This window comes from Cupressus sempervirens, chromosome 10 (genome assembly GCF_028749045.1).
Source record: "Cupressus sempervirens isolate cs-2001-9-10 chromosome 10, ASM2874904v1, whole genome shotgun sequence".
Classification (NCBI taxonomy): Eukaryota; Viridiplantae; Streptophyta; class Pinopsida; order Cupressales; family Cupressaceae; genus Cupressus; species Cupressus sempervirens.
In genome coordinates this window covers 149,818,551-149,828,110 of record NC_143127.1, presented here as the reverse complement: position 1 = coordinate 149,828,110, position 9,560 = coordinate 149,818,551, and positions in this window count along the sequence as shown.

Sequence of the window (9,560 nt, the reverse complement as noted above, 5' to 3'; positions counted from 1 at the left end):
AAAAGAAGATGGAATTAAAAAACCCTTAGAAGCTAATAGCTATCATAAAGGATGTGGATTGGGCTCTATTAAACCTAAGGTATCCTTTGCTGACAACTATTGTACAATTGAACCTGATTCTGAGGCTAAAGAGGAGGAATTCTTTGAAGTACCTTTCTAATACATTGAAGATGACCTAGATAACTATGTCCATGCCATTACCCCAGAGGACCTTTCATCCATTGACCTACCTCTCGCCAATCCTGACATGATAGACTGGGACCTTCAAGATACACCACCAGCTCTTGACATTTGTAAGACTAATGAAGCAGTGATGGCACTTTTTGGCCTTAGGAATCTCCGAGATTACGAACATGAGATCCAATACAATGAGGAAGCCTACTTTGGTAGCCAAGTCAACTCTCTTAGTGGAAAAAGTGAAAAAGAAAATAAAATGGAAAAACAAAAGAAACATCCTCTAGTGAAAACTCCTTTGGGGCACTTTTGGATAAAGAAAAAGATAAAATAAAGGACGCATCTTCTGGTGTAAACCTCTTAGAGGTGCCAAAAGAGGGAGAGCTTGACTTGCCATTTAGATCCTTGCCACCAAAAAAGTCACCTATTTTGAATGAGGAGACAATTCCAGTCAATTTGGGAACAAAGGATAATCCACGAATCACCTACATTGCTGCTACCTTAAGTCTTGAGGAACAAAAATCCATGACTGAATTCTTGAAAAAGGGAAAAATCACTTTTGTATGGACATACAAAGACATGCCTAGCTTAGACACAAATTTGGTTGTGCATAATTTGATAGTTGATCCAAAGATTAAACCAATGAAGCAAAAGTTGCGCAAAATGCACCCTAAGGTAGCACTCCTAGTCAAAGCAGAGCTGCAAAAAATGTTAGAGGCAAAGTTCATCCATCCTATTGACTATCTTGAGTGGGTCTCCAACATTGTCCCTATAGGGAAAGCATCTGGGGGCATCTATGTTTGTTCAGATTTTCAAGATTTAAATCTCACATGTCCTAAGGATGATTTTCCACTTCCTAACATAGACATCATAGTGGATTTGACTGCTAGACATGAAAGGTCGTCTTTGATGGATGGATTTTTTGGTTATAACCAAATCAGAATTGCAGAAGAGGGTCAACATAAAATGGCATTTACCACCCCTTGGGGAACCTTTTGTTATCAAGTCATTCCTTTTGGCTTGAAAAATGCCGACACCACTTATCAACGCGTAATGACTACCATATTCCATGATCTTCTACATGTCATAATGGAGGACTATGTTGATGATATTCTAGGAAAATCCAAGACAAGAGAATCCCACATTGATGTCCTTACCACTATTTTTGATAGGTTGGAGAAATATAAAGTGCGCCTTAATCCTAAGAAGTGTGTATTTGGGGTCAAATCAGGCAAACTGTTAGGCTACATTGTATCAAGAAGAGGTATTGAGGTAGATCTAGCAAAAGTGAAGGCCATCATGGATATGCCTCCACCTACCACATTGAAACAACTCCGCAGTTTTCAAGGAAAGTTACAATCTATTAGGAGATTTGTGTCACAACTAGCAGATAAAGTCCATCCACTTCAGCATTTTCTTTGCAAGGGAAACAAGTTTCAATGGGATTTCCTATGCCGAAAAGCATTTGAACAAATTAAGACATATTTGGCTAATCCTCCAGTTTTAGTACCTCCAGTTGTAGGATGACCATTGATTCTATACATTTCAGCTACTTTAGTTGCCTTAGGAGCACTTTTGGCACAATTAGATGATAAGGGGAATGAGCAAGCCATATATTACCTCAGTCGAACACTAGTTGGCTATGAGTTAAACTACACTGCTATTGAGAGAGCATGTTTGGCTATAGTCTCTTATATGCAAAAATGATGTCATTATATGCTTAATCATACTACATATCTCATTGCCAAGATAGATCCACTCAAGTTTTTGTTATCAAAAGCTGCCCTCATTGGCCGAGCAACAAAATGGGTCTTAATTTTGAGTGAGTTTGACATTGTTTATAAGGATCGTAAGGCAATTAAAGGACAAGTAATTGCAGATCAGCTTGTTGAAGCTCCTCTTCAAGGAGACCATCCCATTGTAGCCATTTTTCTAGATGACACAATTATGACCCTAGCCCCTACTACACCATGGAAATTATTTTTTGATGGATCCTTTACACAAAAGGGATCGGGGGTAGGAGTTTTGTTTGTGACACCACAAGGGGACCTCATTCCTAAGTCTTATAAAATCTCATTCCCTTGCACAAACAATATAGTTGAGTATGAAGGTTTAGTCATAGGACTACATTAAGCTAACAGATGGAATATCAAAAACCTTCTTATCTTTGGAGACTCACAATTGATCATTAAACAAGTCATAGATGAATACCACACTAAGGATGAGAAATTGTTTCCCTACCACAGAATAGTTGAGGATCTTAAGCAACATTTTACAGAGATTGTTTTTTAGCAGATTCCAAGGGCTAATAATAAAGTAGCAGATGTCATGGCTACTATTGCCTCTATGATTGCCATACCAGAATATAGCCCTAAATGTGAGTTTCTCATTGAGAATCTTTTTACTCCTGCTTATGAGAAAACTGATTTAGAGTTGGTGTGTGAGATTATTGGTCCTAAGTCTCTATGGTATGCATCATCTTTTCCTATTTACATCACAAAACCATTCCCATAGCCCTCACACCAAACCAAAGCAAAACCTTTGTTCACTGAACCGCCTGCTATACTATCTTAGGTGATACACTTTTTCGAAAACACTTTGATGGAACCCTCCTCCAATGTCTCAGTTCAGATGAAGCCCAAATGGTGTTAGAAGAGGTTCACCAAGGGATTTGTGGTGCCCACTCTACTAGCCTTATGTTAGAAAAAAAGCTTCTTAGGACAGGTTACTATTGGCCCACTATGGAAGCAGATGCATATCAGTTTGTGAAAAGATGTGTTCCATGTCAGCAGCATGGTGATTTGATACATGCTCCCGCCCAAGACCTTCAGCCCACCATCACTCCATGGCCCTTTTCCTGCTAGGGATTTGATCTTGTTGGTCAGGTATACCCAAATTCTTCAAATGGCCATAAGTACATTATTGCTGCCACTGAGTACTTCACAAAGTGGGTTGAGGTTATTCCACTAACCTACATCACCAAAAAATAGATTTCAAAGTTCATCTTGAACTACATTATTTGTCATTTTGGTATACCTCAAGATATCATGACTGATAATGGAACCCCTTTCAAAAATTAGGAAGTTGCCACACTATGTGGGAAATTTGGCATCACCCAGCATTTTTCCACCAGATACTAGCCCCAAGGCAATGGCCAAGCTGAAGCTACCAATAAAACCATCTTAAAAATCCTAAAGAAAACCATTGATGTAGCTGGCCGTGATTGGCACATCCAAATTGCTCCCGCCCTTTGGGCTTATCGCACCTCCATCCGTACCCCCATAGGAGCCACCCCATTTTCCCTTGTTTATGGTTTCGAAGTCGTCTTGCCCATCGAAATTGAGCTCCCTTCCCTCAGAATCTCTCTCGAGAATCTGATATCCGAAGAAGAATACTGAGTTGCTCGCTTACAAGAGCTGGCACTCCTCGATGAGAGATGACTCCATGCCCTAAACCACCTCTATGTGTATCAAAATCGCCTTCAGCTTCAGTCTCATAAGAAAGTCAAGCCATGGGAATTTGAAGTGGGTTACTTAGTTTTGCAGCATAATATGAAGAACCTCTAGAACTGTGAAAAGAAAGGAAAATTTAAGGCAAATTGGCTAGGTCCATTCATTATTACAACCAAATATGGTTCTAGGGCATATCAGATTGCTACTCCAAAGGGAGATCCGCTCCCTGAGCCTGTAAATATCTAGCATCTCAAGTGGTTCTATGCTTAAGCCTTCTTGTACAGTGTTTATAGTCCCGCAAAACTCCACAAAAATCAAAAAATCCAAAAATCCAAAAACATTCATAAAATGTTCCTGAAAAAAGCCCTAAAAAGTAGAAAAATGTTCATGAAAAAAGTATGGTTTGATCATTGTCTATAAGGCTCATTTCGCTTCACTCCATTCCACCATTCCACTTTGCTTGTGCAAAGTCTTATCTAGCCTTTTACATTTCATGCATTCAATAAAAGACCTCTTGTCCACGAGGCTTCATTTCACTTCCATCTTTTGGAAGACCTCTAGTCCCCGAGGCATTTTTCTCGTCAAGTGCTTGTCAATCCTGTTATGCTAAGCTTTATTCACAACAGTGACCACACTTGGACTTACACAAAATCACCATTTGCGACTTAATGATTCAAGAAATTTGTTCACTTCATAGCCCTTGCCGGAAACACATGATTTTATGATCATTGAAATTTTGACTTGGCACACTTTTATAGGATGAATCCTTCCTATAGGCGACATTGTGACATTCACTTCTAGACCTAAGGTTATTGGCAGGAACTATGGACTGAATGACTCTTTGGTCATGAGGTCTCTTTTTGGTTGATTTTATTTTTTTGTGTGTTAATGAAAGCCTTTTATGGTGCACCTTGATCTTCCATATTTTGGCCATTCCTAAGTGGCTCTCATTGACTACACACGTTTTTGTGGTATGATCTATTTTTTTTTAGGCTTTATTTCATATGTGTTAGTTTCAGGTTATGTTAATGCATTGTGTAATGGTGGCAACGAGTTAACACACGTCCTACCAAAGATCCCTAAAAGACTTTGGGTGTGCCCAGACCTCTCTATTGCGTATATGACATTTGATCCATCATGACTATGCAAACTACACCTATCATCCTAAAGTCTCTATGGTTTTGTATGTCTAGTCCACGCAAAAGAGTTATGTCATTTATGCTTCTATAGCATATAATGCATAAACTCATTTGCAAAATCAACTTAAAGTGTGCTCTCCATATAAACATGATGGAATCTCTTGATATCATGTAGTTAGGATGCATGTAGTGTAGGGTTTCATTCAAGTTGTGCTTAAGACAAGGTTCTATTTATTTCCCCCCTCCTATGCTATGCTACTGGGTTTCTATGAGTGACAGTTATGACATATATTCATTCATTAGTTCATTTCCATTAGGTTGCATTAACTTCTCATTATTGTATTCATTCATTTTCCATTGCATTAGTGTTCATTTGATTCATCTCATTTAGTGTTCATTAGGCATTTTAAGTTCATTTTATTAGATTGCATTAGTTCATTTAATTAGTTGCATATATTCATTTTAGTCATCACATCTAGGGGCATATACATCATAATCACATCTCACATATATATAGTGCATCAATGTAACATACAAACAGCTCATAATCACCCACTAATCTGCATCACACACATGTTAGGCATCATGTACATATGCATACATCATAGGAAACATCACATAGCATCACATCCTGCATCACAAATGTTGGTATCCACATCATATACATCACATACATCTATACACATATAGAGTCATCAAATCATGTCATGTATATATCTCAAAAAATAGTGTCTGTACAATCCATATACACATCATATCGAATCATGTAATACACATGCATCATCAAAAAACTCGTTGCATCTGCACATATCTATCAAAAAAATTGCTTACTATATACAATCAAGTCACTGGCTATGAGGGCCCTGCCCCCCCTGTATCCCCCCCTCGAGGAGGTATCTTTTTTCCTATGGACTGCTATGATCTAGCTCTGCCGCTTGAGATCCATGAGCTAGCTCCCCTCTCAAAATTTGGCTATTGTTTCTCAGCAAGCATGACCTCCCTATAAAGTGACCTATAATAGGTTACCTCTCGTATGGCTCGTGTCTCTGCTCAACTAGCTATGAGGGCCTCCTGCATCACTGAGACAGATGCCCCAAGCTGTATCATCTGTATGGCTATGTCCCTCTACCTAGGATATTCATCCAGTTGTGCTTGATGGGTGGCCCGCTCGACCTGTAAGGCAGCTACCTCCGCTCGGAGCCTCTCTGCCTCTACTTGATCCCCCGCCCCTGTATGGGTGCCCATCCCCACAAACTTCCTTGCATCCACCCATGCCTATAGGGCTTCTAAGGCCTCCTATGCACTATTCCCCATGACCCTCTACACCTGCAGCTCTGCCTATATGGCCCCCATGGCCTGCTCTAAGTTTTTTGCTCATGCCTGTTGCACCTGTGCTACCCCCTGTAGTCTGGCTACCTCTATCTGCAGGCTATCCCTCTCAGCCTTGACCATGTCTAGGTCCTCTCCTTGTACCTTTCCCTGTGGCAGTGCTTGTGGTGGTGCCTATGGAGGTGCTTGTGCCTGTGCCTATACCTGGGGTGCTATTTGTGGCAGCCCCTATGTTGGTGCTAGTCCTGGCCCTCTACTCGCTTGAACTCTATGCCCCTGCAGTCCCTCCTATGCCCCTTATGCTGGTGGTGGCATCATAGCTACCTGCCCACCATCCCCTACTCCATCCCCCTCCCCTTGTGCCTGCTCTGCTGGTGGAGGTGCCCCTAGCACTATAAGCCTGACCCACTTGTGGGTTGCCCACCACTGTGTGTACGCTGGTGTCATACCTGTGTCTCCCTTGTCCTGACCATGCACCCATGGTACCGCTGCCATCCCCATCCAAGAAGCTCATGCCAATCGTACAGTGGTCCCGTGTCCCCATAGTCGGCCATACTCTCGTGACACCACAGGATATAAGAATCTGTTTGGTATTGTATCTTTTACCCTGCCAAATTGTCATCGCACTCGAGAAGGCATATAGCGCATGATCACATGCATAGATCGATGAATGATCCAGTAGTCTGTCTATGTGTATGGGAGGTACATTTGATCCTCCATGTCATCCTCTACCAGTGTCTGCCCCCACCGCTCTACTCGATCATAGGGAGCCCACTCAAACATGATGATCTCATCAATGCATCGGCACCAGAACCCCACAAACTCTGTTAATGTATACTGGATGGGAGGCCAGTATCTATAGGCGAATGGCTCTCCATGCTGCCTGGTCTCTCACTGAGTGATAGGTTGTGTGACCCCAATGTGCTCCCATGACTAGACCATCAGTAGCATTAGTCTTAGTCCTGTAGTGTGCTGGGTCCGATATGCACACATGTGCAAATCATGATATAGCTCAGCCAAGATAGTCTATCCCTAGCAGTAGACTGCTCCCTCCTCCTATAGTAGAGTGCTCAGCACTCGCGCCCAATCGATTGACCACCTATGTCCTGCATGATCTAGAAACATCTGCCATATCAGTGAGGCTAGGTATATAGCCAACCTCAGTAGCCTCTGCTCTAGTGCTCCCCTCTACGACAACCATGATCATTGAATGGGTAACTGTTGTCACTGTCAACCGAAGCACTCCCTAAGGATGGAATCTGAACCCTCCAGTACATACTCTGGGTATGCACCTCTGATCAGTACTCGCAAGATCTGCCACACATCTAGGAGTGTGACTATGCCCTCCCCCATCGACAGATGGAAGCTCCCTATAGGCATGTGCCATCGCTCTATGAGAGCCGATAGCTACGCTGAATGTGCCCTCAGATTTGGCCACTTGTGTACGTGCTCTAGCCTGCATAGTTGCACTTGTCCCTAGTCTATGTTTTTTAGTCTCTCCTATATTGCCATGGTCAAAAGATAGTGCTCCCTCAACCTAAACAACACCATGTCCTCCTGCAGCATAGACATGTAGAGTGTCAATTTTGCTAGCCCATGATGTTCCTAGAACGAGGCATCTTCCCTCCCCTCCTTCTTGTCTAACCCAAATGGCGCAGATGTTGATCAGCAGAAATACTGATCTGTGTAGACGTCGATCAGCAAGGCCACTGATTGATAGAGATGCCAAATCCCCCCAGATGATAACTTTTGGTCATCTTCAGAGATGATGAAATGTTCTTCGTCATCTCTACTGCACTTCGTCATCTGCATAGACAACAAAATGAACCCTGTCATCTCTATGCCCCGAATTCCCCCTTTTGGCATCTACGCAAATGACAGGGCGGATCCTGTCATCTCCGCAAATGTCAAAGTCACCATTTTTTTGTCTGTGCAAATGACAGAGTAGAGACTGTCGTCTCTACTTGGACCTCTTTTTTAGTGCATTTATGACCTAATAAATGTGCCTAGTTTAGCCTAGCCTACCAAAATACGAAGAGGATCAGATGACTTACCGATGGGTCCATCTCGGTTGCTCGCTAGTACTCTTGAATGTGCTCACCAAGCTACAATCGATTAATAGGGTTCATATCTGCTCTGGATGCTCTACTCGCGATGTGACAATGACCTTCTTTGGGCCCCTCGGAGGCTTATATAGGCCCCCCACGGACCCTGTTTGAGCCACTGTCTTCCCTAAGTCGTGCCCATCCCCTATTTTTTTACAAGTCATGCAAATGTTGTCATTTATTCCCGTTTCTTTTCTTTTCCTTCTTTCTCAAGACCTTTTTGCAAAAATTGAATAAATTTTATTTTTTGCGCAATTTTTATGAGGGGGCACCCTCCTCCTTTGTCATCGCCATAGGACTCCCTCCTTCTTTGGGGCAACCTATATTTTCTTTTCTTTGATATAGTGTCGTCTCAACATCACATCAAATAGGGGCAAAATGTAGATGCTTAAAATCATCCCTAAAGACTATATTAATTTATTAATATTGCCTGTGACATTGTAATTAATTATTGATTAATTAATTACATTGCTCACATTCTTCTACTTATTTAATTTAATTAATTAATTAAATAAGTTCATTCTCTTAAGTATTTAAATTTAATTTAAATTCTCCTAGCTCTAATGTGTTAAATTAATTTAACACATGATCCTCCATGTCTCCCCTATTTTTAAATATATTTTATTTATTTAAACCCTCACATCCCATTAATTCTTCTAAACCCATCATTAAATTAAATCTCATTTAATTTAATCTTAAGTCTAACCTAGAGCCTAGCCTATAACCATAATTTTCATCCTATTAAGCCTACTTCTTCTCTAATCTCACTTAATCATTCCTAATCATCTCCCTAATCCCCCTCATTAGCCTAAGAGTGTGCTCACACATGTGTGAGATGGCATGCCTACACACTCTTGTCTCCCACTCTTCTTCTCAAGTTTGCTCACACATGTGTGATAAGAAAACTTTGAATTCTTGACCATTTGCATGGCTTACATGTCACCTTATGTGGCATCTACATGGATGCCACCTCACCAAGCCCTCCCTCAAGACTATAAATAGAGGGCTTCTCTCAAGCATTTGCATCTCTCATTTTATTGCATTGTTATCATGTTGGTTTGAGATTTGAGTTTGCATTTATAGTTTGAGCTTTCATGATAGTTTGAGATTGCATTAGTAGGGTTCTCATAGTGATTTTCTAAGATCATACTAATCATTTAGTAGATGATTTAGTTTGCACCTTGCATTGTTCATTTAGTTTTCTTCATGCATTTGCATTTACATTCCATAGCTTACATTCTTAGTTAGTTTCCTTTATTGCATATCATCTTCATTCTTGAATGCTTTCAAGAATGGCTTTCTCCATAACCATTTCTTAAAGTGTTCTTCATCCCACATAGCTTAGGATCTTAGTGCATCTT